The following is a 24,602-nucleotide window of genomic DNA, read 5'->3' as shown; positions in this document are numbered from 1 at the left end:
CTTCTCTGAACTGGCAGATATTTGGAGTACTGTTGCAGTGATAAGCATGCCATTTTATCCCATGGTTCTAGGAAGGAAAGAATGACTCAGATACACCTCTTCCATAATACCTGTATCTTTTTGACCGGCCTTCCTTCCACTTTTCATGAGATACAGCATCTCTAGATGAAGAAATTAAACCTAAAGTCAATTTTTATCCAGAGCTAGAACAAACCATAGATCTCTTGGGTTTGCAGAGGTGCCTTTGGATTCCAGGTGCTTCATTTTGCTGGAGAAAGTCCAAAGCATGTCCTACCCAAAACCTTGCTTCTACGAATTGTGCACCACCTGCACCCAATGCTGTTCAAATGAGAAGCTATGTCACTGCTGAAAGCAACGTTGCCATTCGGTCCTCCATGCCATTTGGGCACACAGCAACTTTGAGAAAGGCACAGGATAAGCCATCTTGTCACAAGTCATGCTTGAAGAAAGGCCAAACTCTTCCTACATGCCTGAATCACCACCAGGCAATGGGATTCAACTTGAGGAGCTGTTAGGGCAGCCAGTGATACACCATTACCCCTACAAATGGGCCACATACTGTGGGCAAGCGCAGGAGTGTGTAACAATAGTGTTCAGGAAAGTTCTGTATCTCTTGGGAATGTGGGTGAGAGAGGTCCAAGCTGAAGGCTTATATCAGAATATTTCAGCAGTCTTTTTTCACCAAAACCCAAGCCACTGTCACAAAACATTCCCATGTTGCAAGTCTGATCTCACACTTCTGTGTGGCTGTTCTGCATCTTTGGTTAATCTTACACAGCATATCATCCTGTGCAGTACAGCTTGCTATGGTCTAGGAAGACTGTGATCTATGGAACTTTTGCAGCCCCATTTACTGTGTTCTGTAAATGATGTTTTGCATGAGTTAATAAATTTTGCCAGATTTCCATCCAATATTGAATTATATGAATGCAAGCTATTTGTGCAGTTCCATCTTCCTGCAAGAAGGATGATACCCATCTTATTCTTTCCCCTTTGTCAGAAAGGAATAAAGCTTTCAAGAACCTGCAGATGGTGAAGTTACTGATGAAGAATCAATGTGCAGCCCCAGTGAAGAAGTTTGCTGTGACATATTTATCTTCCAGCTTAAATCAGATCACTTATATGATTTCTAATTGCAAGTCTTCCAGTGGCAAATTTGTCATACAAGATAATTTATAGAATTGTTTCATATGACTACATACTCTTACTGGCTACAGTAACCACTGACCTTTAGAGCCTGTGGTTGAATCAGCTGTGAAAGAGCAGGTTGCCTTCATCTGGATTACAGGAAAAACTGTAAGAAAGAGGAGGGAAAGGGACTAAAATACATAATAAGATGTGTATCTGGGATACTGAGAACAACTTCCCCCCCCCCTTTTTTCTTTTATTTTTCCTCCCAGTTTACTGGAAAAACATTTTCTATAGAAAACAGGTAACAGGGGAACAAGAGGAAGGAAACCCAAATTCTAAATTTTGAGGGGTTCTAATCTTAATTCGGGGTGTCAGAAACTGTCTTGAGAAGCTGCTCAGGTATTCCAGGATGTATTTTATATGTGTACCATGAAATTAATAATTCTCAGCAATAAAGTCACAGGACACTGTGACTTTTCATAATTATTTATTTCACTAAAAAAATTGAAACATTTCTGTCCATTCTTCCATGGTACTGGAAGAGAAATTAAAAATGGAGATAGTATGCTTCCCTTGAGAGATTGTTTGTTTTTATACATCTCAGAGACAAAAGGAAAGTCAGCTTTCAGGTTCTTCTCAGAGACTCATCTCCTTGTGGAATAACTAGACATGATCTAATAAAATTAAGGGAACACCAGTTCACTAATACACGAATCATTTATACTGAAAGGTTTGATATGCAGTGAGAAACTTAATTTCACAAGTGGTAGTACTCTCAGAAAATTCTAAAATGAAGCCTAAAAGCTATTCTAAAAGAACTCAATAGCCTTAATTTTTAAAAAAAAAATATTCAAAATTGTGGAATATCTAGAAATATACTGTTTTCTTACTGAAAGGATTACTGTTTTGATACTGATGAGGTGAGAAAAGGCAAAACAGCATCATTGCAAAACTACAGGTCTTCAGTCAGCAACTTAGGGAGCACCATCCTAACTATTATAACCCCGTGTCATTCTCTGACTTAGGCGATTGCTCTCTGTGATGTGGGCAGTATGAAACATTCATAACAGTGAAAAGCAGCAGTTCAAGTCAGTGTGTACTCTATCAGGACCAATCTTCATAAATCATAGCAAAAACCTCCAGACTTTTCAAGTTCAATTGTTTGTTCTGCTAGTACTGAAACATACTGAAAAAACTGTTCTAGCAACTTTCAATTAGTCTTCTGTTGGACCTGTTCTATCTGCATCACATCTGTATTAATATAATATGATTTAATCTTGGGGAACATTGTTATGAGACCTGTTCAATTAATTAATAATTGTCCATTTATTTCCAAGTGCTAACATTAAATACATAAAGTTTTAACACGTTAGAATGATTAAAAGATTTTATTACCTGTGTAACTCTTAGATAGAGTAGATTGACTGTGTTCATTTTTCCTTTCTGCTCACCAAAGCACGTATTTTAATCAGCTAGCAATTAACCTTTAGTAAACACTTTATTAAAACTAAACACCTATTTGTGACAGTTCATCTGAAGTGTGGATACTTCATGTGCCAGACAGTCTGTGGGTTTCACAGAACTTTTCGATTAAATTCTTTACAATGCAGCTTTACAGGCTACAGTCGCAAAGGACAGCAATGCCACGAATAACAATGAAAGAAGCAGTAGAATGAAAATATTGCACTGAAATAGAACACCCACTTATTACTTTTTAAATGAGTGGCCTCAGTGAGATCAGGATGGAGATTTGGTTTCTGTACTCTTAATCTCTTCTTGTGAAGGCATAGGAGATGGCTTCATGAGTCTCTTTTTTTGAAATGTTTCAGCCTGGCTCCAGTTCAAAAGCCTTGCCCTTCTTCTGCATGTATATATATTAATCTCTTTTGTTTAGAAATACTGTAAAGGATTTAATTTTTACCAGAATTTCACAATTGCATATTGCAAATGCATTGGAACAGTTTAAGACAGATATTTTTGTCCACTAAGTGGCACCATTAAATCCCTCTCCGAATGCAGCTATTTATGCTACTGATATATGCTTATTTTTAAACTGTTTTTGATTAATTTTATCAATTGTGAGGTACTTAATCAAGCAAATTCTGCTGAAAAAGACAACATTGTAAAAGAAAGTTGGTCAGAATTTTTTTCTTTGTGGTTGTTGTTGCTTTGTTCTTTAACAACATTGATAACGCAACACCCTGGTGCACTGCCTGCCTTTGAAATTAGGTGTTTCTGGACTTTTTTGTATTGGGAGTGTGGACACTTTTACAGTTTCAGTGCTGCCACTTCGCATGGCTGTATTGTGAGCTTGATAATATTTTCTTAAAGCCACAGCTTCTGAATTTTAAACAAAAATGTGAAGTTTCTATGTTCTCAATATTTCAGGTTAAAAAAAGAATTTAAGCAAGTGTGAACTCAAGCAAGTCTGTGTGAACCAAACAATTCAGAGCCTGCTGCTCGGGCTTCTTTTCCAATTTCCTTACAGTTTGTCTTCATGATTTTTAAACAGGAATTTGCAGTGTTGAATTCAGAGCTGAATGATGAATACTTACTATCATATAGAGCTGCAATTAACTGGAAAGTTTTTTAACTTTTTCACCTAAACTAAATCCAGACTAGAAAGATCAAAACAAATTTCAGCTGATGGAAAAACAGATGAAAAACATCGGGTCACTACAACTCCTTTAAGTGGTCCAACCCCATCCTAAGGATCAAAGCACTTTCTGAGTTACACCTTTTCCAGATCAACGGCCTTTTAGACTAGGATATACTCTGCTGGTGAACAGATTGTTTTGCTTCAACTCCACAAATCTAATTCTCTGCAAAATGTCCTAGAGGAATTAAGTGTCTTTTCTATTGTGAATTAAACTTGTGACGAGCCATGACAATCTTGGTTACTTTAAATAAATGTACGTCTCAAAAATAAATTTTCTCCATCTGTTTGACTTGCTGATTAGGCCAATAAAAATGGAATAAATTTCAGAATGATCTCAGCTAATTAGGTAACAATTTTTGAATTTTTTGCACACTATATATGTGGCTAGTAAAAGAGTAAAAACAGGCTACGTGGAAGGATTGCCATGAGGAATCCTAAATAAAGTCACTTGCTTTACTTCTGCAAGAAGTACGGAACCAGCCTTTGGAGCATGGGAAGAGTAATTTCCATTATTTACTCAGTTTTAGTATAATACTGCACATTTTATTTTGATATACGTGAAAATGTATCAACTACAAATTTGGTAGGATTCCATCTTAATGCAGTAAACCTTCTATAATCAGGAATGGGTCTTAATTTTGTGCCTTATCTGGAGCTACAGTGCTGAGGTTCCTTTCTCACAAAGGACTTCAATAGTAAAAATAACAGAGAGGAGCTGCAGTTTTCAGACAGCAGGATTTTGTTTTGTTCTGCTTGATTATGACTTTTGAGCATACTTTGAGGTGATATTTTGAACTTGCTAGTTCAGTGAGTGGGGTTTTTTTTTAAAGCTTTCTGGTTTTTGTTAGTTCAGTTGTTTTTGGTAGAGGGAAAAATGAAAGAGGTGTGCAAAGAAAGATATCAGAGAGACCATTGCTGGGATTAATGTTTAAGAATTTCTCTGTTGAATCTGTACCAGGGTCTTGCCTACAGTGTCTATGATGCCTCAGGTGGGAAAACAAAATATCCCTTACAGCTGAGCCCACATTAAAAGTGGAGGTGGGGAGAGAATTTTCCATGGAGAAAACCCGTGTAGGAAATTGACATAATGGGTTGTCGATAAACTGGCTTTTCTTTGAATCTGGCACACTGTACTGTCTTTTATTTATCGTCTTGGGTCAGTTTCTGGAAGTTTTAAGTGCCTAAATGAACTATTCTTGTTGAGCAAACTTGAAAGGCGGTTTGTTTTATTTTTCCCCTGTGATATGATATAAGGTTTATACTGACAAAAAAACTTGATGTGAATTACTGGAGGGTTAAATCTCCCCTCTGCCACATTTTGAGACTCCATTTCAGTCCAGAAATTGCCTGCAATTCTCAGCTGAAATGCCACAGATATGATTTAGTACCCTTGAAAACGTTATGAAAAAGTTTTGGTTTTTTTCAAAGAAGAATGTTATTAGCAAATACTATGTATCATTAAACTTAATGGGATATTAGTTCAGAACAACACAGAAGGGAACACAATATGATTTATCTCATTTACACTGGATTTCTTAAATAATGATGAAACACTGCAATAAGAGTGGTATGCAGTACCAAACTTGATAAGGATGTTGATAAGGGGAAGAAGCTTTGACTGTAACTGATCTTTCTGGAAATTTGCACTTATTTCTCTTGTAAGGCTAAACATCAAGAAAATTAGGGCCAATAGCCAAATTTTTAAGGAGAATAGCTTTCCAAGGTTGCAGTAAGATGTCAAGTAGCATTTTCAAAAGCCTAATTTGGTAGTTGATAATGAGAATGGCTAGCTGAAAATGAGAACTAGCTTCTAATGATTTTCATTATAAAGAAATGCCAAAGCACTGAAAATCCAATTAGACCACAAAGGGCATTCAGAATGAGGCACTGCAGCACTGAGCCTCACCAGTCCTCAGGAAAGGCGATCTAAAACGCATAAAGGAAGAATGACTTTGAATGGGCTTATTAAAAGCAGGAGCGGAACACTGTTCCTCCTAAATATTTTGGGTTGCCAGGTCCACATCACTAAGAGCTTAAGTGCCTAGCTGTAATCTGAACATATCTCTTCTCAGGAAAATTACAGCTACGTTTGTTGTCTTGGGGTTAAATGTATAAAGCAACTAAGTCAGTCTTTGCAAATTAGTGATGAATCTGCTATCCCCAGTCGGTTTTTCTGTTGTGTAGTGACATCCAATAGCCAAAAGTTCGGAGCACTCAGCAATGTATAAAACACTAGCATTCAAATGCACGCTCAAAAACTGACTTGAAGAAAAACCTGAAGCTGTCTTTCACCAGGGTGTGCTCTAAACTGTTTTCTGGGTAAGGAATGGGAGAGAAAAACTGTTTGTGAGATCAAGCTAGCTTGGCATAAATCTTTTACTCCAAAGGAAATCTCAAGACTTCCTCGAGTGAGCTTTGTTCATTTCCATCACCATTTCACAAGGAGGAGTTCTACTGAGTGCCAGAAATTGCTTGGGAACATAGAACATTAATAGAAGATGAGCAACTAGCCTTTTTTAGATGCAATTTGGGGATATTATTATTTCCTGCCATGCATAAATCCTTAAATAAAACAAATTAAAAAAAAACAATTAGATGATGCATTAACAATAAAACATGCACTAGCAGGAAAAAAACCAAACAAACATAGCTTTTAGTCTTCTCCCATCTAACAATAGACATGGCTTTTGATTAAAACATTTGATTTGGAGCAACTATCACCAATAAATGAAATGGATCAGTAAAAAAGATTAAATGTATTCATAAAGAACATCATCAAATCTCTTCCACCAATGCCAAACCTCAAAAAGAAGCTGAATTAATTGCATTGAAATGCAGATTTCCAAACAGAATGCCTTTTTATATTTGTTGACGCTAAAAGCAATATAAACAAGTAAATCAGATTCTGGCCTTACGATCTTATAACAGTACAGAGTTTAGTCTTATGCAGAAATAATATTACTTCTCCTAATCATCAGGAATACATTTTGTAGGTAAAGATTGTTATAAAATGACTACCCAATTCTTGGAAAAATGACAGTAGGCACCTGTAAATAATAAGGTGGGTTTTGCAAGTCATTTGCCTCTTCTGTGACCATGATTTTGTAAAACAGGCTACTTTGCAGACATTTCAAACTAGTAAGTAAGGTATAAGTTATCTTTTACTTGAGAAGTGCATGCCCTTCACACACACACACACACGCACACAAATTTCCTTATGTTTACTGGAGAATAAAAACTCTAGGACCAAATTTCTGTTTGGGATTATTGAGAGAGTTTATTCTAGCTGAAGGTTTTCCACTTATCACAGATATTTAGAAGTGACATTTCTTGCAATCTCCTGCTCATTTCAGGTTACCTGCTGTCAGTAAACTAGATGAGTTTTCGTACTTTCTAGTCCCATCTTCCTATAGAAATGGACAGAACTTTTTTACCTGACCATTTGACACAGGGTATAATTTTGTATATCTCAGAATCATTTCCAGTCTCATCAATAAATGGCTTTCAATAATAGGTAACGGCAAAATTCTGCATTACTCTGTAGTTTCCCTTGGTTATGAATGTAAGGGGTTTTTTTGTTTTGTTTTGTTTGGGGTTTTTTCCCTTGAGGTTTGGGTGAAAGGAGAATTGAGGAGGGAGAGGTGGCCCAGCCAAGCTGAGGGTTTTCTATTGAGGGCTCAGCAGGAGCATTAATTTTGAAGTGGTCTGACAGAAGAGTTTCTGCTTCATCTCCCACTAACATTATGTTTAAAATGGTGTCAGACATCCTCCTCCAGTGAAGAGATTATGTCCCCAAATGTCCATTCTGGCTGAAAGTTACTGTCTTCTCAGGTATGCTGGGTGAACAGCTCATACCCACATTCCTGAGAACATGTTTGGTTAGATGTACCTGCTCGGTTTGAACAGTTCAAATGTTTTGGTTTTGTAAACAATGTTGATTTTTACTTAGATGGGTTAGAAAGTGCACTTATAAGCCCTTAAATGTATTGATCTGAAAAAGCAATGGTTTCTCACAGTTATAAACAACTGAAGGAGGACTGTGACCTCTTCATGTGCCACTCTTATTTCCAAAACTCATCTTTGCCCATAGCTTCAAAGATGCAAGCTGAACTGTATATAACAACTGTAGCCTGTGGTCAACAAAGAAAAGTTTCTGCTGATCTATTTCCTGAGTTTTGGGCCTGAATTTTTAAACCATGACCTGCAGGGATCAGGGTTGACATTATCATTTCTCCCTTTGCTGAAGAGGGATGCCAGAAGATATTCACATGTACAGGGAATCCAGTGCTTTTATGTCTCTCCTGGATACAAAACAGGACATCATTTTCCAGATTCTCATCTGAAGTTTGTTGCTACTTCTGAATTGAAAAAAATACTTCAAGAAATTCTGGAAAACTCTAATTCATTTTGAAGTACAGATTCACAGTGTTGTAAAATATTTATATTCAGTCCCAAGTTGGCATTAAATTTTTCAAAAAGGTTAAGGTCATGATTCATGAAAGGACATAATGGAATAATTTATCATTTTGAACTTCCGTTTTAATTTGTCTCTTTTCATCTGTGTACTATTCTTGCATGCAATGTTACAATTAACATTGAAGCTCTTGATTCAGAAGATTTGTGTAAGTGAAGCTTTGTTTATGATAGTACCTCAGTTAAAACAAGTCTGTGTATCATTTCGAAGTAGCTTTATTGCTCTTGTTGGTACATATTTATGAAACAGTTTGGGACGACAAAGAAGTCAAGTGATCTTGAATTACTTGAGACTGGGATTTTCCAAAAGTGTGTATCTTCCCGAACCAGAGAAAACACATAGAGGAGTGAATGCAATACCAAAAGCAGTATCATTTAACAGGGAGGATTCCTCTGCAAACTCGAAGTCCACAGTTACTGCAAGTATTTATGCATGGACTTACAATCGTTGTTGGAAATAGTTCAACCAAGACTAGTCACTGCAACTGGATCTTAGTGTACCATTTTCATGACATTCCATCTGAAATCACAGGGAGGTGTTTTCAGTCTGAGTTGCTTTTACTTTGTAAATAAGTGAAGAAAGAAAAAAGAAAGAAAGAGAAATGATGAAATGATCACCTTTCCTTTCCTCCCTGCGTTATATTTCCTCCTGATTTCAACAAGCTACTTTTCAGAATAGCTGAATGTCTTCTGGAAGAAGAAACAATCTCATCCATGATGTTCAAAGAAGAGAGATGTGCAACCTGACAATGGTCAGAGGCAAAATGTTGCACAGCTAAAACCATTGTAAGGAAAAGATACAGAGCTAACAACAACAACAAAAAAAAGGCTATAACAACCAGTTTCCCTTGTCTGAATGAATTCAAACCTGTATATTCTCATCTGAATAGTACATTACTCACTGCCTCCAGTAGGATGTTGCATGTAAGCATGTGAGTCATACGCTGTTATAAGGGAAACTTGCTCTGCTCCTGCTGATACATATTTTACAGACCTATAGATATCTTACTTTTTGACCCAAAACTCCTCAAGTTACAGTTTTTTATGCCCATGTTATCTGTATTTTGTGAGGAGTTGTGAGCAGCTTTTTGCCAGATTTGTGTTTAATCCTGAGTGGGATAGGCAAAGTAGATAGCAGTCTGCATAACATCTGTTATGTGGAGACTTTGATTCTGATACCTCAGTCTCCAGACAGCACATTAAATGAAGTCAGCAATAAGTAATTAATCTGAGTACATGATGTGATTTTTTTCCTACAATCTTTTGTAAACAACTTTTCCATGGTTCTTGAGTGGTTTGTGAAAAATCATAGCATGTTGTCCAGACCAAAGGATGAGTGTATACTCTTCCCAGAGTACTAATACTGCTAGAACAAAATGTTTACTAGGAGATGGTCCCAGTAGAAGTTATTTATCAACTATGCTGTTCTATTTTTTAGTAAAATGTCCCTATGCAACAGTTGATATGTCCTGAAGAATTATGAGTCATCTGCTTCGATTTTTTTTTCCCAAGTTATAATTAATATTAAGGAAGTATGTGTCTGTGTGTGTGTGTATGCACATTTGTGGAGGGGAAAATTCTTATATAATCTGAATGCACATACCAGTAGCTGTCACCACAGCTGCTTGCTTTGCATTCTCACTGGACAGAAGAATATTAAGCAGTTAATCGTAATCAGTAATAGTAGTAGATTTATTTCATTTTTTGTTTTGAGGCCTCTCATAGCTCCTGATTTAAGATAATAGAGATAACAATAATAGAGATACATAATAATAGAGATGCATAACTGATAAACCAGTTTTTTACTTATCTTTCTGAAATGGTTTTGCAACTGTGTCTCCAAAGAGGGTGTCTCTAAAATGGCATTTAAAAATCACTTCCTACCACCACAGTGTTTCTGTCTAAGGAATGACAAGAGAAAATGGCAATACTATACTGCACAATTTTTACATTTGTCTCAGGAACTGGACTAACTTTGGTGCCAACATTTCATGTATGATATGTGTAGCACTGGTGATACTTATTCATTTTTTTGGTAGTTGGGTGTTTTCATCAAATATGAACTCAAGCATATTTGATTTAATTAAACAGTGTCAAGGGGCCTCAACACAGACCAGGAAAAATAATTTTCAGTGCAACATGAACACCTCAGTGAACTTGACTTTTGCCAGAAGACCTTGAAAAAACGTCAGGAGATACTTGCAAGCAAAATATTGCACCGAGGATGCCTGCAGCTGATTGTTGGCAGATTTGGGACTAGGATTGCAAGTTTTGTTCTTGTTGTGTTGCTGCTCACTCTACGATCTAACTTTTTAGGAAAGAAAGATTGCCCATTTAAGCCATTTTGGCAAAAAGATGTTTTCAGTACTTATCTGCACTGTGCAAGGTGGTGCAGATTAATTGTACTCTGTCTTGGGAACCCTTTACCACCACTGTTTTTATCTTTCCCAACTTAATTTTCATTTTTTCTTTTTTTTTTTTTGCTATTACAGCATGACTTCTGGAAGTATTTTTGCAATAATCTGCCAATATGAATTTTTATTGTTTTATTAAGAACTCCATATATCATCAGCTTGAGCTGCTCATGCTTCAAGTGGCCTGTAATATCTACCTTCCAAAATGTTCCCCAGGCTTCTGAGCGAGCTGTTTTCTTTCTGCGTGAAAACTATTACTTTTAAGATGTTCCTAATCTCACAAAGTATAAGGAAACTTTTCCAGAACACATTCTAAAAGACATTATTTGCAACTATTTTTCATCTATCAGCACAAGCAAAATAAGGCGGAAATGCACATTTGCTGGCTTTTGATGATCTAAGGCTGTTGTATTGCTATGAAACTACGTGAGTTTCTCTGCCGTACGGCAGTAGTCAAAGGCCTGAGACATATCTCCAACAGAGAAAGCCTGTCCAGATTCGTCATCTGATTAGGTTGACTTCTGTATGATACTGCATATATTTCCTTCAGTTTACTGTCCTTAGACTTCTTCTTTATGAGCTTTTAATTCTGCCTTTAATTGCTCTCTGTTGATATGATAGCACGACTTGCAATCCAGCTGTTCGTGAAGGGAAGTACAATCTACAGATAAAGGAACAGCTTAGTCTAAATCTTGTATGCACTGAAAAATGTCCCTGCAGTGAACATGTTTCTTGATCCCTACAGAGGATCTATCCATCCCTCCCCTAGTAACAAGAACAAAAGTTTGTCTCTGAATTCAACCTCTCTCTTCTCTTGGTCTAGAAAGCTTTGTCCTGTTCTCAGGCTTTCAACTCATGGTAACAAAACTGGATTTGCCTTTGTAGTTGAGAAAACTTGAGCTGGCTATGTTTTGTGGTATGCTTGGATGATTTTCCATACACCTTGTAAGGAATCTTAATGCTGACACTGTTTGCATACATTTTTCCTCTTTTGGTTTATTAAGTTTTGACTGTTAATTTTCAGTTAAAATCCATGTTTCTGGTGCTTGAAACCTTCAGCAGCAAGGCTAAACATCAAAACTCTTAAAGCATTTTAAGTCACAATTAACATTAAATTGTCTCACAGCATAAAGAATAAATCAGTTTCATGCTAAAGAAATATACCAGTTGGATAGCTCTAGACTGACTTCAGCAAGGCTTCAGAAAAGTCTATGATGTTGAAAAGGTTATTTCTTTGTCTGTGACTTTATTTCAGAAATGTATATTACTATGGTTTCCTTTCATGGTGTTTCTACCAGTGTATAGCATTATATACTAACAGACAAGATCTTTAAAACTGGGCAGCAACAACTGTAACACTTGTAAGCTTTCTGTCAGTTACAAAGGTTGTTCCTTGGTATTATTTTTTGCTTATCAAGGATAGTCAGGACAGGCTGCTCTTTGCTTTTACAGTTCCAGAAGCTGACCTTTAGACTGTCAAGTGCTGAACTTCACAAGTGGTTTTAATGTTGTAAATGGTTTCGTAGGCAAAAATATCATTGACCCTTTGCAGCATGGTCTCTCTCCATTGAAGAACATAAATGCGAGAAATGGCACTGTTGTTGAATAAAATGTTCATAAAAATGAAGCCTTGATGTCCTTTCCAAATAGTCCTGATTTCCTGTTATGAAGAAACAAAAAAATCCCCTCTATTTTTTCACATGCTTTTATTCATAATAGCAAACGAATGTTGAAAATAAGTGGTGGATCAGATGTGAAATACTGACACTCTAGACCACTTTCAAAAGATGCAAACAACAGCCCAGATAAGCCACTAGATGCCTCTCTTCCCTTCGTGGTTCATCCCATTAGTTTTGGCAGGCACACATCAGAAAACTCCTCTGACAAAGGTGAATGCCTGTGTATACTGCAACGTTGTCCGCCATTTCAGCAATTGTTAAGACAACCCCATGTCCATGTAGCTCTGGCAGAGCTTACACTGAAATGTTCACTGTCTAAAAAGAGGGATCAATTTAGAAACTAATCTTCAGAACAGGCATTTGAAGATTAGTGTATACAGGGTGGACTTTCGTGCTAGGATGCTTGTTAAATAATGAACTGCTATCTGATGTTCAGTGCTTTTGCTGTTGTTAAGCATGAATTCACATTTCCATTTTAAAACTCTCAGCAAAATCCTTTCTATGTTGCATACAAATGCACAGAAAGTAGGAGGAGATATTCCTTGAAAGGGACATAGACTTTATTTGTTAAAACCTGTCTCATCCTTTCACCTTTATGTGGGTCATATATAAACTTACTTATCACCTAGGTATTTAAAATTGCTTTGGATAGCTTCTCTGCTGCATGATGACTTGATCATTAGGACTTTTCTCTATGAAAAGGAAGGGTTGGTTGTAGTACTGCTTTTGACACAAACTCCCTGTTAAGGTTAACTTTTCTCACCTTTCATTTGCAAAATTACTTCACCCATTCCTGATACTGCAGAGGTGATGTGGAGGATAGGTTGCTGGGTGGCAATGGCCTTGAGTTACTAGATGAATGGGTAGGAAGTAGTTTGATGGGAGAGGTGTTTGTGTTGAACCAACAACATGGTGGCTGATCACCTCGGTAAAGCTGATCCATTTCTACATGACAGTGTTGTAAGACTGAGGATCATATTTTAACGTGTGTCTGTAGTGTGTTTTTGCAAGTTTGTTTATGCATGTTTATAGGTGTATATATTTATGTCGGAGCTGATATATGTACATATACTTCTCATAAATGAGCATGAGGACAGAATGAGTATCAGTAAAGCCTATGCTTTGCATCTGTTTTTATGATCTTGGAATATCTTGCAGGAATGGGGAATTATCTCAGGTGATTTTTTCCTCTGAGTCCAGAAAACCTGGATTATGTCTGTTTTTCATGAATTTGTATGCAATTCAGCGAAGACTGCCATGTGGGAGATTGATCTCAGGAGAATTTATGCTCTGGCTACTGATATTCCTGCTTCCAGGGGCCTATTTTACCTATTACTTCTAGGTAGCAGCTCAGTGACTTTCTGACAGAGAGGAATCTGGTACTGCTATTTTTGTTTGATATTTAAAAAAAAAAAATAGTATTTTACATTCTGCCATGTAGGGATTCAGCTCTTGAATGATCATGAACAGATTTATCAGAAATTTATTAGCTCTATTTTAATCTCTTTTAGTGCTTTCTGTTCTTGCACTTTCATTCTTCATGTGATTGTCTGCCTTTCCAATCTCACCATATGCTCTGAGATGCTGCCACACAACCTACCTCCAGGCTGTGGTCTAACAGTGGCAGTTCAACTGCAATGAAATGCCAAGGATGTCCAAGTTACTAGCCTGTTTCTGCGTGCAGGAAGGGAAAGTGGACAGAAAATGTGGGGAGAGCTCTGTCTTCAGGCAGTCTCTTTTTTTCCCAAGCAGAGACACAGCTCTCTGCCAGAATCACTGAAATCAGCCTGAAGTGACAGCACAGCCCCCTGCTCTGACCTGGAGGAGAAGACGTCTCCTTCAGAGCAGGCTAAGGGTGGTGGCAGTGTCTTATCAAGAGGCAGGGAGGCAGGGGAAGTATCAGGAGGTTGGAGACAGACAGCAGTATTTCAGTGCAACTGCAGTAGAAATGGGGAACAAGTGTGGAGAAGGTATGATTATTTAACATGTGCCAGCATGTTGGGCTAGATCTGTGTTTAGAGGATAATCAGCAGCAGCACTCAAGCTCCTAGTCTGAACCGCAGGTGTGTGCCTGTAGCTAACATACCAACTTCAGACTCCCTTTAGTTTATGCAAGTCTTTCACTCCTTATCTAGCATCCTTATGGTTAGTCTGAATTATGCATAGATAAAGGACCCTAGTGTGCCAGGTAATATTCAGCAGAAATTATGAATGCTTTAAGATGTGAAAAATGTCAGTTTTCCTGTGCTAAGGAACCTTGCATAATTTAGACAATGTCCAGTTTTCTTTCAAATCCTTAGGCTAGAAATGAAGGAGAGTTTGCACACACGACTTACTGTGCATTGCTGTAGTACTTGCCTACAGTGCAGGCTTATTTGAATGCATTTAGGGTGTATGAGTGTTGTAGTTTTGCCCCAGCTGGCAGCTCAGCACCACGCAGCCACTTGCTCACTCCCCCCATGGTGGGATGGGGGACTGAATTACAAGAGTACAAGTGAGAAAACTCCTGGATAGAGATAAAGACAGTTTAATAGGTAAAGCAAAAGCTGTGTGCACAAGCAAAAGAAAACAAGGAATTCGTTCCCCACGTCCCATGGGCAGGCAGGTGTTCAGCCATCTCCAGGAAAGCAGGGCTCCATCACGCATAATGGTGACTTGGGAAGACAAACACCATCACATATTCCCCCCTTCCTTCTTCTTCCCACAGCTTTATATGCTGAGCATGACATCACATGGTGTGGAATATCCCTGTGGTCAGTTGGGGTCAGCTGTCCCGGCTGTGTCCCCTCCCAACTCCTTCTGCACCCCCAGCCCACTCGCTGGCGGGGTGGTGTGAGGAGCAGAAAAGGCCTTGGCTCTGTGTGAGCGCTGCTCAGCAGGAACGGAAACATCCTGGTATTATCAACACTGTGTCCAGCACAAATCCAAACCAGAACCCCGTACTAGCGACGACGAAGAAAATTAAGTCTATCCCAGCCAAAACCAGCACAATGAAGCTTTGCCCAAAGTTTTCCTGCAAAAGCGACGCTTTCAGTACGTCAAGTTATTGAGCATTAAAATGCGGTAGCGAAACTGTGGCTATGGCTTTGTAATAGCCTTACTGTAGAATTTCAGTTGTGATTTTCTGCAGTTCATTACAAGTGGTCTCTTGGCATGGCTTAAAAGTTTGCATGCAAAAAGACCCCAGAGTTTGGGTCTTTATGTAGTCTGCAATCTGTCTTTGGTTTTAAGGCATGTCAGGAGGATATCAGAGTGAATTCTGCATTCTTTTGATCGTTTGTATTTTGAAATAGTTCCTTCCTATCTCTTTCCTTCCCCTTAGCTTGGGATGAGACAGCCAAGCTGCCTGGAAGATTCAAATAGTTAATTCCGATTAATAGAAGAAATGGAATATCCTTGCTCATCTTTGGGAGGTATCTATAGAGTGAATTATAATAGTTTGGTTTACTGTTTCAGAGTTGGATAACTGCTATGCATGATGCTACAACTGACATTAAAATGTGAGATTTTAGGGAAAAAGTGAGTGGAGATTGAACGTGAATTACTGCACAGCTTTACAGAAGATCATTTTAAACAATAGATACAGACACTAACAGTAGATACATCTTATCCGTACTAAATATTTTGGAAGTTCTTATTTGTAATTCCTCTCCCTTAAATTTGTTTGACATTATTGTGGGAAGGGATTTTGGAGGGCTCTATACAGCAACTTTTTTCAGTGTCATGCTGTGAACTCTTACAGCTTGTGCCCACAGCAGCATTACACAATTGTCAAATAGAAGTATAATCTTTCTTTTCATGCACTCCTGAAAAAACCACATAAACGTCAATGCTTTAACCATACAGAGACACCAGCAGCTCAAAGAGGGAAAACCACTGTTCAACAAAATATTAAACTATGAGTAATTCCATATATCCCAAGCTGTCCATTACAAATTAGATGTTCTGTAGGAGGTTGGTTTGTTTTGGGGTTTTTTGTTTGGTTTGTTTTTTTAATGTTTGTTTTAATGTTGCATGCTCTGAAAACAACGAATTCTCTGAATGTGCTTACTATTATTTCCTATAGCTACCAAACCATGTGGACTATAAATGAAGATTTTTCTCAGGTGGTATGATAAGGTTGGCTATTGCTCTGCTGTACTGTTAACACTAACATATGCATCTGCCTAAAAGTTTTTGTCTTGTTATCAGCTGATAACTGGAGCTTATCAGGAACTTTCTAGTGGAAGGAAATTTAGTCAAAAAATGGTGGTTTGTAGCATATCCTGTCCCAATACTTTGCATTCTGGAATTTTCCTGTAGCTGCTTGGTTCAACTGATGTCTTGTTTGACAGCAACTGCTGGTACTGATTGTGGAGAAAAGGGTATCATTTTCTCTAAACATCTTTGCTTTAAGCAGGTTTTATGGAAATGAGAAAAATAATTTAAGACACCAAAACAAACCTGTCTTGTGCTAATTTTTGGCCAGTTCTATTATTAATATGACACAGTTAATAGTTTCCAAAGAGGCTCAGAGTGCATGAAATTGTTGATTCTGTGCCATCAGAATAATATATCACTTAGGTGGAAAGTTGACGTTCTCAGACTCAGTTCTAATTAACCTCAAATGCCTATAAAAATTTGACCAAATAAAGTGCAGGCTGGACTGTGCAGTCATTAGGTCATTATGGTCACTTCATTTCTGACTAGCCTTTAAGGCTTGTTTCTTGGAAACCTATGCTAATAATGAAAGGATGTCGAATTTTATATTGCTCTCATACAAATAGACAAAATTTCACTGGAACCATTTAGGGTACTGCTCCTTCCACTCCAGATCTTGTTTTCCTTGTACTTACTGGGCAATTTCCTGGTATAGATGAATAAGGCTTCACACAAGTGATTTCAAAAATAGCATCTGTACAACAGCATTTCTTGAGATTTGGAAGAGTTTCAGGGGCAAAGATTTCACTTGCAAAAACATGCTTGTTTGAGTCTATTAGTAAATTTGTGAGTGCTTTGTAATTTGCATGGACTTTATACTGTTTTGAGAAAACTAATTTTTAAGGGGGCAAAATGAAGTGGTATATTTAGTGGAAATTTTTGTTAAAAGTATTTTCACTTTCAAAAGTTTTCTTTTCTAGAAGCCTATATTTAAATGAGTGTGATTATTATTATTTATTTTTGTGATGTTTATTCCATCATATCAAAGAAGCAAAGAATATAATAACAACACACAATACATCTGTTTATTCCAGAGGCTGTATTAAAAGAGACCATCATTTATGACAGGCATTTAGGGAGAGATATGGCAGGGAAAGCCTAAAATTAGGTAAATTGAAATGCAACATTACACACTGTCTGAATAGTGACTTCTGCATATGTCACTAAACCTAAAGAGATTCTTTGACAGATAGAGTTCAAAGTGAAATTCAGAAGACACATCTTGCTGGGAAAACACCACTCCCTCTCCAACCCAGATCTGATAAGTATTTTGGCAGATGAGTACTGTGGGACAATGGAAATTAGGGTTGTATAACTTTAACTGGTAGGGTGGACTTACAGGAAAGCACTTTTTACGTTTTGAAAGATCAAATGAATATCTAACCACCTGGCAATGATACCTCTTTCATAAATGGCATATTAATCCAGGCTTTCAGAAAAACAGTACTGCTACTAATGGCTTATCCATCTGCACATATGGATATCCCCAGCTTTTCAGGCCCCAAAAATCAAAACATCAGAAATGTTCTTAAAAGAGATACTATACATCCATACGCATATGTTTGTGTTTCTATCTACCAGTAGGTATTCAGTTAAGGAAATTAAACACTGACAGAAAGACAATTGAAAGAGTTGAAACATTTTAGTTCTCTTCTGACTATTTAGTATATTTTTTCAAGTGTTAGAGGTAGCTTAGAAAAGCAATTTCAGGCTGAACAATGCTGCTTCCTTTTTAAAATATAGAAGTAAAATGCAGAATCTGCATATTATTTTTTTTCCAAATATATGCATTTTCCAGAAAAATGGTGTTCTGTCATGACATTGCTAGCTAGCTGCACTTGGATCTCTATCCTGTGGAGTTTTATCTCTTTCAAGACATGTCTCACGCGAAGCAGAAGACCAGAGATGGCTCCAGACACAAGTAAACAAAACAGCCATGTCTCTTTAGCTGTGTTTCTTATGCCAAACCCTTGCCAATCCAGGCTCGCTCCTGGCTGCGAGTGGGGTGAATGGAGCGTGCCGAGCAGAAACTGCCACTGTCGCGGTGGCTCATCCAGCAGCCCGTGATCCTGCCCGGGTCCCTCCAGTGCCCCTGTGGCAGCTTTGGCACCACGAGCAAGACCAACTCTCCAGGGTCATACCCTCTACTCTGCTTTCTCCTCTCAGGCAGGCATGGCCTCTTCTGGTTCATCCTCAGAACAAATGCATTTTTTCCTAAGTCTATAGGAAGCCCTGAACCTCTAAGGTCATACTTTTTTTTTTTTTTTGAAGAATGGTTTTAGTGTGAAGACCAAGCTGTCTGAATATCTGAATAAAGGTGGGCCACCAATTTTAACAACTTTTTTTTTTAATTTATATAGACTTTGTTAAATTAATACAAACTATTTTCTGAGAACATGCTGAAGATTTAAAATTGATTAAATTGTGCAGGTAAAATCTATATAACTTCTGCTAAAGATGCCTTTAAATTGGTTTTATTTTCCTATTTCTCAAATTTCCTTCTCAAAACCTGGATGTCATTTCCCCATGAAACCCTAACAGAAGTTTGCAGGTTTCTGTTCAGATGCTAGAAAGGATCACTTTTTGCTCACATTTTCTCACAACTTTAACAAATACAAAGTGTGGGTAAGAAGGGAAAGAAGCAGAGGATTCCTGTCATGTAGTGTGATAATGTGTGAGCCATGCTATCCAGACCACTTCTGGATAGCATAGTTTCTTATCGCTTTTAAGAAATTGTTTTTATTTATTTATTTTTGCAGAGAACTCCAAGCTTGAGTAAGTAGCGGAAAAAAAAGTTTTTTTCTTCTCTGACTGAAGGAGCTTTATTCTAGAAAAAAACCTCCCATATATAGAGGGGGAAAAAAAACCATCAAACACAAAAAAAGATGTCAGAGATAGGAAGAGTGGAGGTGGCCTAGGTTATGATAGCTCCATATTATGCTGGAAACTCTTCTGTCTGGACTGTGATAAGTTTAAAGCTGGCTGCTTTGTATCTTAGAAACCCTATCAAAGCCTGAATTTTTTATGAAAATGTCCTGCAAAGGAAGGATTTATCTTCTAAAGAGAACTTTTGTAAAGCTGTAAATCAATTTTAGCTCAAAATTCCAGTGCAGTTTAAGTTTTGAATGAAAAGCAGATTTCTCTGCCTGTCCCTTTTCCATTTCCTCTAGAGGAAAAAGCCCTAACATTTGCCTGTGCCTCTGCTCTGCTCCATCCTGCCTGCATCCTGGGCAGACATGTTCAAGAATGGACTCCATCAGAACATTTAAAGCTTCAAAAAACATAACTCTGCCAAACATATTTGTGTGTTCCTCACAGAAACTTCCAAACCCCCTCAGAACTGGCTTTTCTCTGCTCCTCCTGCATTCCAGGATGAAAATCCAGTTGGCACCAGAGTGTCAGTGGAGCTTGGCTTCTGCTGAGGGCTTTCTGAACAGCCTTTCCTTGCAGCTGCAGAGTAGGGGTGTTGGAATAGGTGGGAGTTAGCACTGGGCAGTTCATGTGGAAACTCATGAGGTGGTGGAATGATGCAATGAAAACATATCAGGATTTCCTTTATCATAAACCTGCAGAGCCTCAATGGTATCTCACTGCAAGCAATAAAGTTAACAGCTTTACTGCCGGGTTCTTCAGCCCATTATTCTATTGAGGACTGAACCTGGCCCTTAACTCATTAGCATTCATATAAAATTTTCAAATGGCGTGTCTGCCATTATTAAAACCTGATGTCCAGGATGTTGTTCATGAATCCTTGGGACTGCAGTGTTCAGGGGCTTCATTTTTTAAGACTATTTACAGATCATCACAATGTCGTCAACGTATTAAATGGCTCACACAAGAATAGGCTCCAAAGATAAACAACTTCATGGTAAATGTAGTTCTGCAAGAAGAATTATTGCAATATTCTAACTAATTATCACAGTTAATTATAGTTTTAGCTTCCCAAGCAGCATAGGAAACTATATAAAAGACAGTTTCCAGCATGAATCAGTTCTGAGAAAGAGCTCAGCTCAGATTGCTTTGGCAGCTGTAATAATCTAAGAACTGTTACAATGAAAACACAGGAACTAGGATGTGGGGTTCTAAAACAGTGATAGCACAACAAAAAGCTAGGAGAAACCAGTATGATTTTCCAGCTCTTGGACTTTGGATAAAATACTCAACTGCAGTCCTTCCTGCTCAGTGGTGTTGACTTTTTTTTAAAGTTGCCCACTTTATGAGTGCTGATAATTGGAGTCATCTTCCTCTGTGAGAAGAAGTGGCAGTGGCTGCTTTGCATGTTTCTTTTATGATCCTGTTGTCATAGGTCAAGTCTCCTTCATAATTATCTGTACTCTTTGCATACTTGGGCAGTATTTAGTGGTCTCTGGTCCTTTCAGGTCGCTATGTGACACCACCCTTTCCACAGCCACGTGCAGCTCTGTCTTCTTGGTCTCTTCCACTGTTACATTCTCTTCTGCAGGGGCTAAGAAATCCCCTTTCAGGAGAGATCCTAAAGGCACCAAGGAAGCTGTATCCTGAGACTTCATTCCCATGTGGGTTTTGGAGTCAATTTGACTCTTCTGAAGGCTTAAACTCCAACCCAATTCTGACTCTTTTCAGCCTATAACAATGTGTAAAGTTTGCTAGCTCTTGAAGCATTTTGAGCAAGGAGAGGTGAGGTTGGTAGGGAAAACACTGGAGTCTGACAGCTTCTAGACTTTACACATAAATTCTGTAATATACCTTAAGACAATTACAAGCTCACAGTATCTTGAGTAGATGTTGGCTGCTTATTTCAAGCAGCTTGGTTGCACTGCTCATATAAAACAAAAGAAAAAGAAACAAAACAAAATGCCTTTCTTTTCCACAACCTATATGCTCTAATGCCCCCAAGACAAACCTGGATTTTCCTGGATGATCTGTTCACTGGGCAGTAGACAACACAGACTGTATTAGCGACACAGGTGGTGCCACCACAGTTGGCTGCTGCCAAGTTGAACACTTCACCAGCTGAATCCCTCTGCCTCTCTGAGGGTGTCAGACCGTCTCTCTTCTGCTTCCTCCAGAACAGCTGCTCATCTTCCTGATGCTTGTAGGAAACTTATTTTCTGTTCCAAATTTTTCCCCCTAGGGACAGAGGCTTCGCCAGCGTGGGAGGGAGTAGGGCTGGCCAGGGGGCAGTGGGGAGCAGCTCCTAGCCCCTGGCAGGAGGGAGGGTTGGGGGAGCCCCGTGACGGGGCTGGTCATGGCTGTTACAGCTTATTAGTACCCTCAGGGCTGTAACTAGTTGTAATTAAACAAATTCCTCCAGGACATGACCATACCTTGCTCAGGTAAGCCAGTCCTAAAGAAGCAATGTTGTTTCCAAGTTATTCCATTCTTTTAGCAAAATACAGCATCCATAGCCTGATTTTGACCATTATAGAGCAAAGTCACAATCTTTCTAAGCATGTTGCCATCATGAAAAGCTTCACCTTTCACATAATTCAACATTATGAGTCAGTAAACATTTTGTGAGGGCTGTGAGTTTTCCCCACATTCACAGTTGTAGAATTAAAGGAATTATTCTGATGTTCTTGAAAACCACATCTGCGAGGAAATCCTAATTTCATCAGGATTTGCATATATAAATGACACCTTTCTCTTCCTGAGTTTGTGGTTTCCTCTGGAGGCAAAAGAGAAATTGCTTTTTGATGAAATCAGATTTTTCAGTTTCCTCCAGAAGGTTTTTCATTTTATAGCCATATAGGTCAGTTTAAATCATGCTGGACATTTTCCGCAAGACCTTTCTATTACAACTCTGGCCCATTTTAGGGAGGTAATCATTATAATAACTTGCCATACAACTGTTTCTCCTATTATTGTGCTTAAGCTCTAATTGAATTTTCCACCAGTGTACTTGCAATTTGAGATTAAGATGATGACAATTTTTGCAATAATATCTGCAGTTCTAGCACATGGGGAAGAAATAATGGAAGCCAAACCTTTTCCTTCTATATTGGGATGTTCAGTATGGAGGCTCTATCAGTCTGCTCGACACAGGGAAACTCTGTCTAAAACCTGTCTGACACTGATTTGCAAAGGTTACAGTAAAGATAAGGCTACATCTAAGTGGTTTAACAAAGCTACATATCTCACATAGAAAACACTGTGAAACTTCTGAGGGATTGGTGGTGCAGGATGTAAACTGGTTTATTGGAAATGCACAACATAACAATACCTATCAGTTTATAAAGGAGCAGACATAAGCTAATAGATTATGTTACCTGTCAACTGGTAAGAAATTGATGTAGAAGTGATTCAGTTTAGATCCAAACAAAAATCCATTTGATTTCACTTTTATTGCCTTTCAGTCTAATCTATGCTAATATTGGTATGCTCCGCATCTAATGCTTTAAACTTGAATATGTTTAGTAAGGCTTTAAAGACTTGCAGGAATCTAGCTGCTCACTTTTATGTTAGACTTTTCCATTGGGCTGAAAAGCCTTTGTGATCAGCAAATTGACTGTCTTTTATGTTAATCAAATGATTATATCTCCATTAAGAAAGATTTAGTAAAATTTGGATGAGTTTGTCCTATGATTATCATGGCAGCATACATATAAATGAAAAGTGGGTGGCAAGAACTTAGTAAAATTCTTAGGACCTAGAATCAGATCTGCTATGTAAAGATCTTTAGTGTATTGACAACAATAAGTTTTGCTTATGACATTTTGAAAGTGCAGCACCGTGAATTTACAAAAGCATTCTGTGGATATATTTGGCATAGGAGGTGTTGTTTTGACTACACTGGTAGCTGAACACTTGCTAATTATCTGTAATGTTAAAAAAAAAAAATCTTAAAGTCTGAAAGAAACTTAAATATATCAACACATCTACTCTGGCAGTAAACAGTTACAACAAGATCCATGGGTGGAAGTTGAAACTTGGCAAATTCAGGCAGGAAATTAAGCATATTCTTGCCTTTTTGCTCTCAAAAGGAGTTTACCATTATTGGTAACTCTCAAATGGACAGTAGACTTCCCATTGCAGTGGTCACATCTGAATTTTCATATATACTGACATTAAACAGTAAACTGTTTCTACAATGTATATGCATAGAAAAATCAATGCAGTCATAGCATTTCCAGACAATGGCAGCCCAATGTTGTAAAAATGTTTTTGCTTTCATGGAAAACAGTGTCATTATAAGATAAATCACAGCAGATTAGAAATTTGCATAAGAGCTCTGGGACCAGGAACTTCAGGGAAGGCAGATAACTTGAAATGCTTGTTAAAATTTGGGTTAATTTATTAATTCACCAGTAGAAAGAATAAAGTGCCTCTTTAGCTTTAAGCCCTGACATCTGTAGTGTCAGTCCTGTAAATATCACTGTACAGCAGACTAATATGGTGAGATTGTGTTCTATTTAGGCATGAATGAGCAGGCTTTTCAGAAATATCTGTTTAGCTTGGCTATTGATACCAGTCTGCAGTGCTGGCTTGACAGCCTGACAGACCCAATTATGTGCCTATGATTGGAGGCAAACTCTATATGCCTGGCCAGTATATAGACCCATGTACTACTAAATCCAGCCCATTTTTTGATCCAGCTGTATAACCTGAAATGGTGTCTTCAGGCTGGCATAGGCATTTCCTTAGTGAGTTAGTGGATCTTATTTTGGCCTGAAGGGAACTAGAGAACACCAACCCCAAGCTATTTGAGAGCTCTGTTTTTACTGCAGCTGGAAAAGCTAAACAGACTTCATTAGTAATTAGGCTGTTAAAAAGCCTTCAGAGAAATGAAATCTATTTGTTCTGTTCAAGAACTATGAGCTGAGAATAAGACCAGATGTACTGAATTCCCTGTTCAGTGCTCATAATAACAGAATTATGAATTCCTCTGTTCTAAATATATTATAAGGGTAACATTTATAAGATGCCAAGAGAGGAAACACATAGTTCTGCAAGATCAATAAATTTTCACCAGTGTTTCTTTTGTTGCTGAAGTTTCTGACCCAAATATTCCAGATGAGAAAACTTTTGCTTTGCTCCCTGAAAAAA

This window comes from Grus americana, chromosome Z (genome assembly GCF_028858705.1).
Source record: "Grus americana isolate bGruAme1 chromosome Z, bGruAme1.mat, whole genome shotgun sequence".
Classification (NCBI taxonomy): Eukaryota; Metazoa; Chordata; class Aves; order Gruiformes; family Gruidae; genus Grus; species Grus americana.
Note: the sequence above shows the minus strand (reverse complement) of the source record.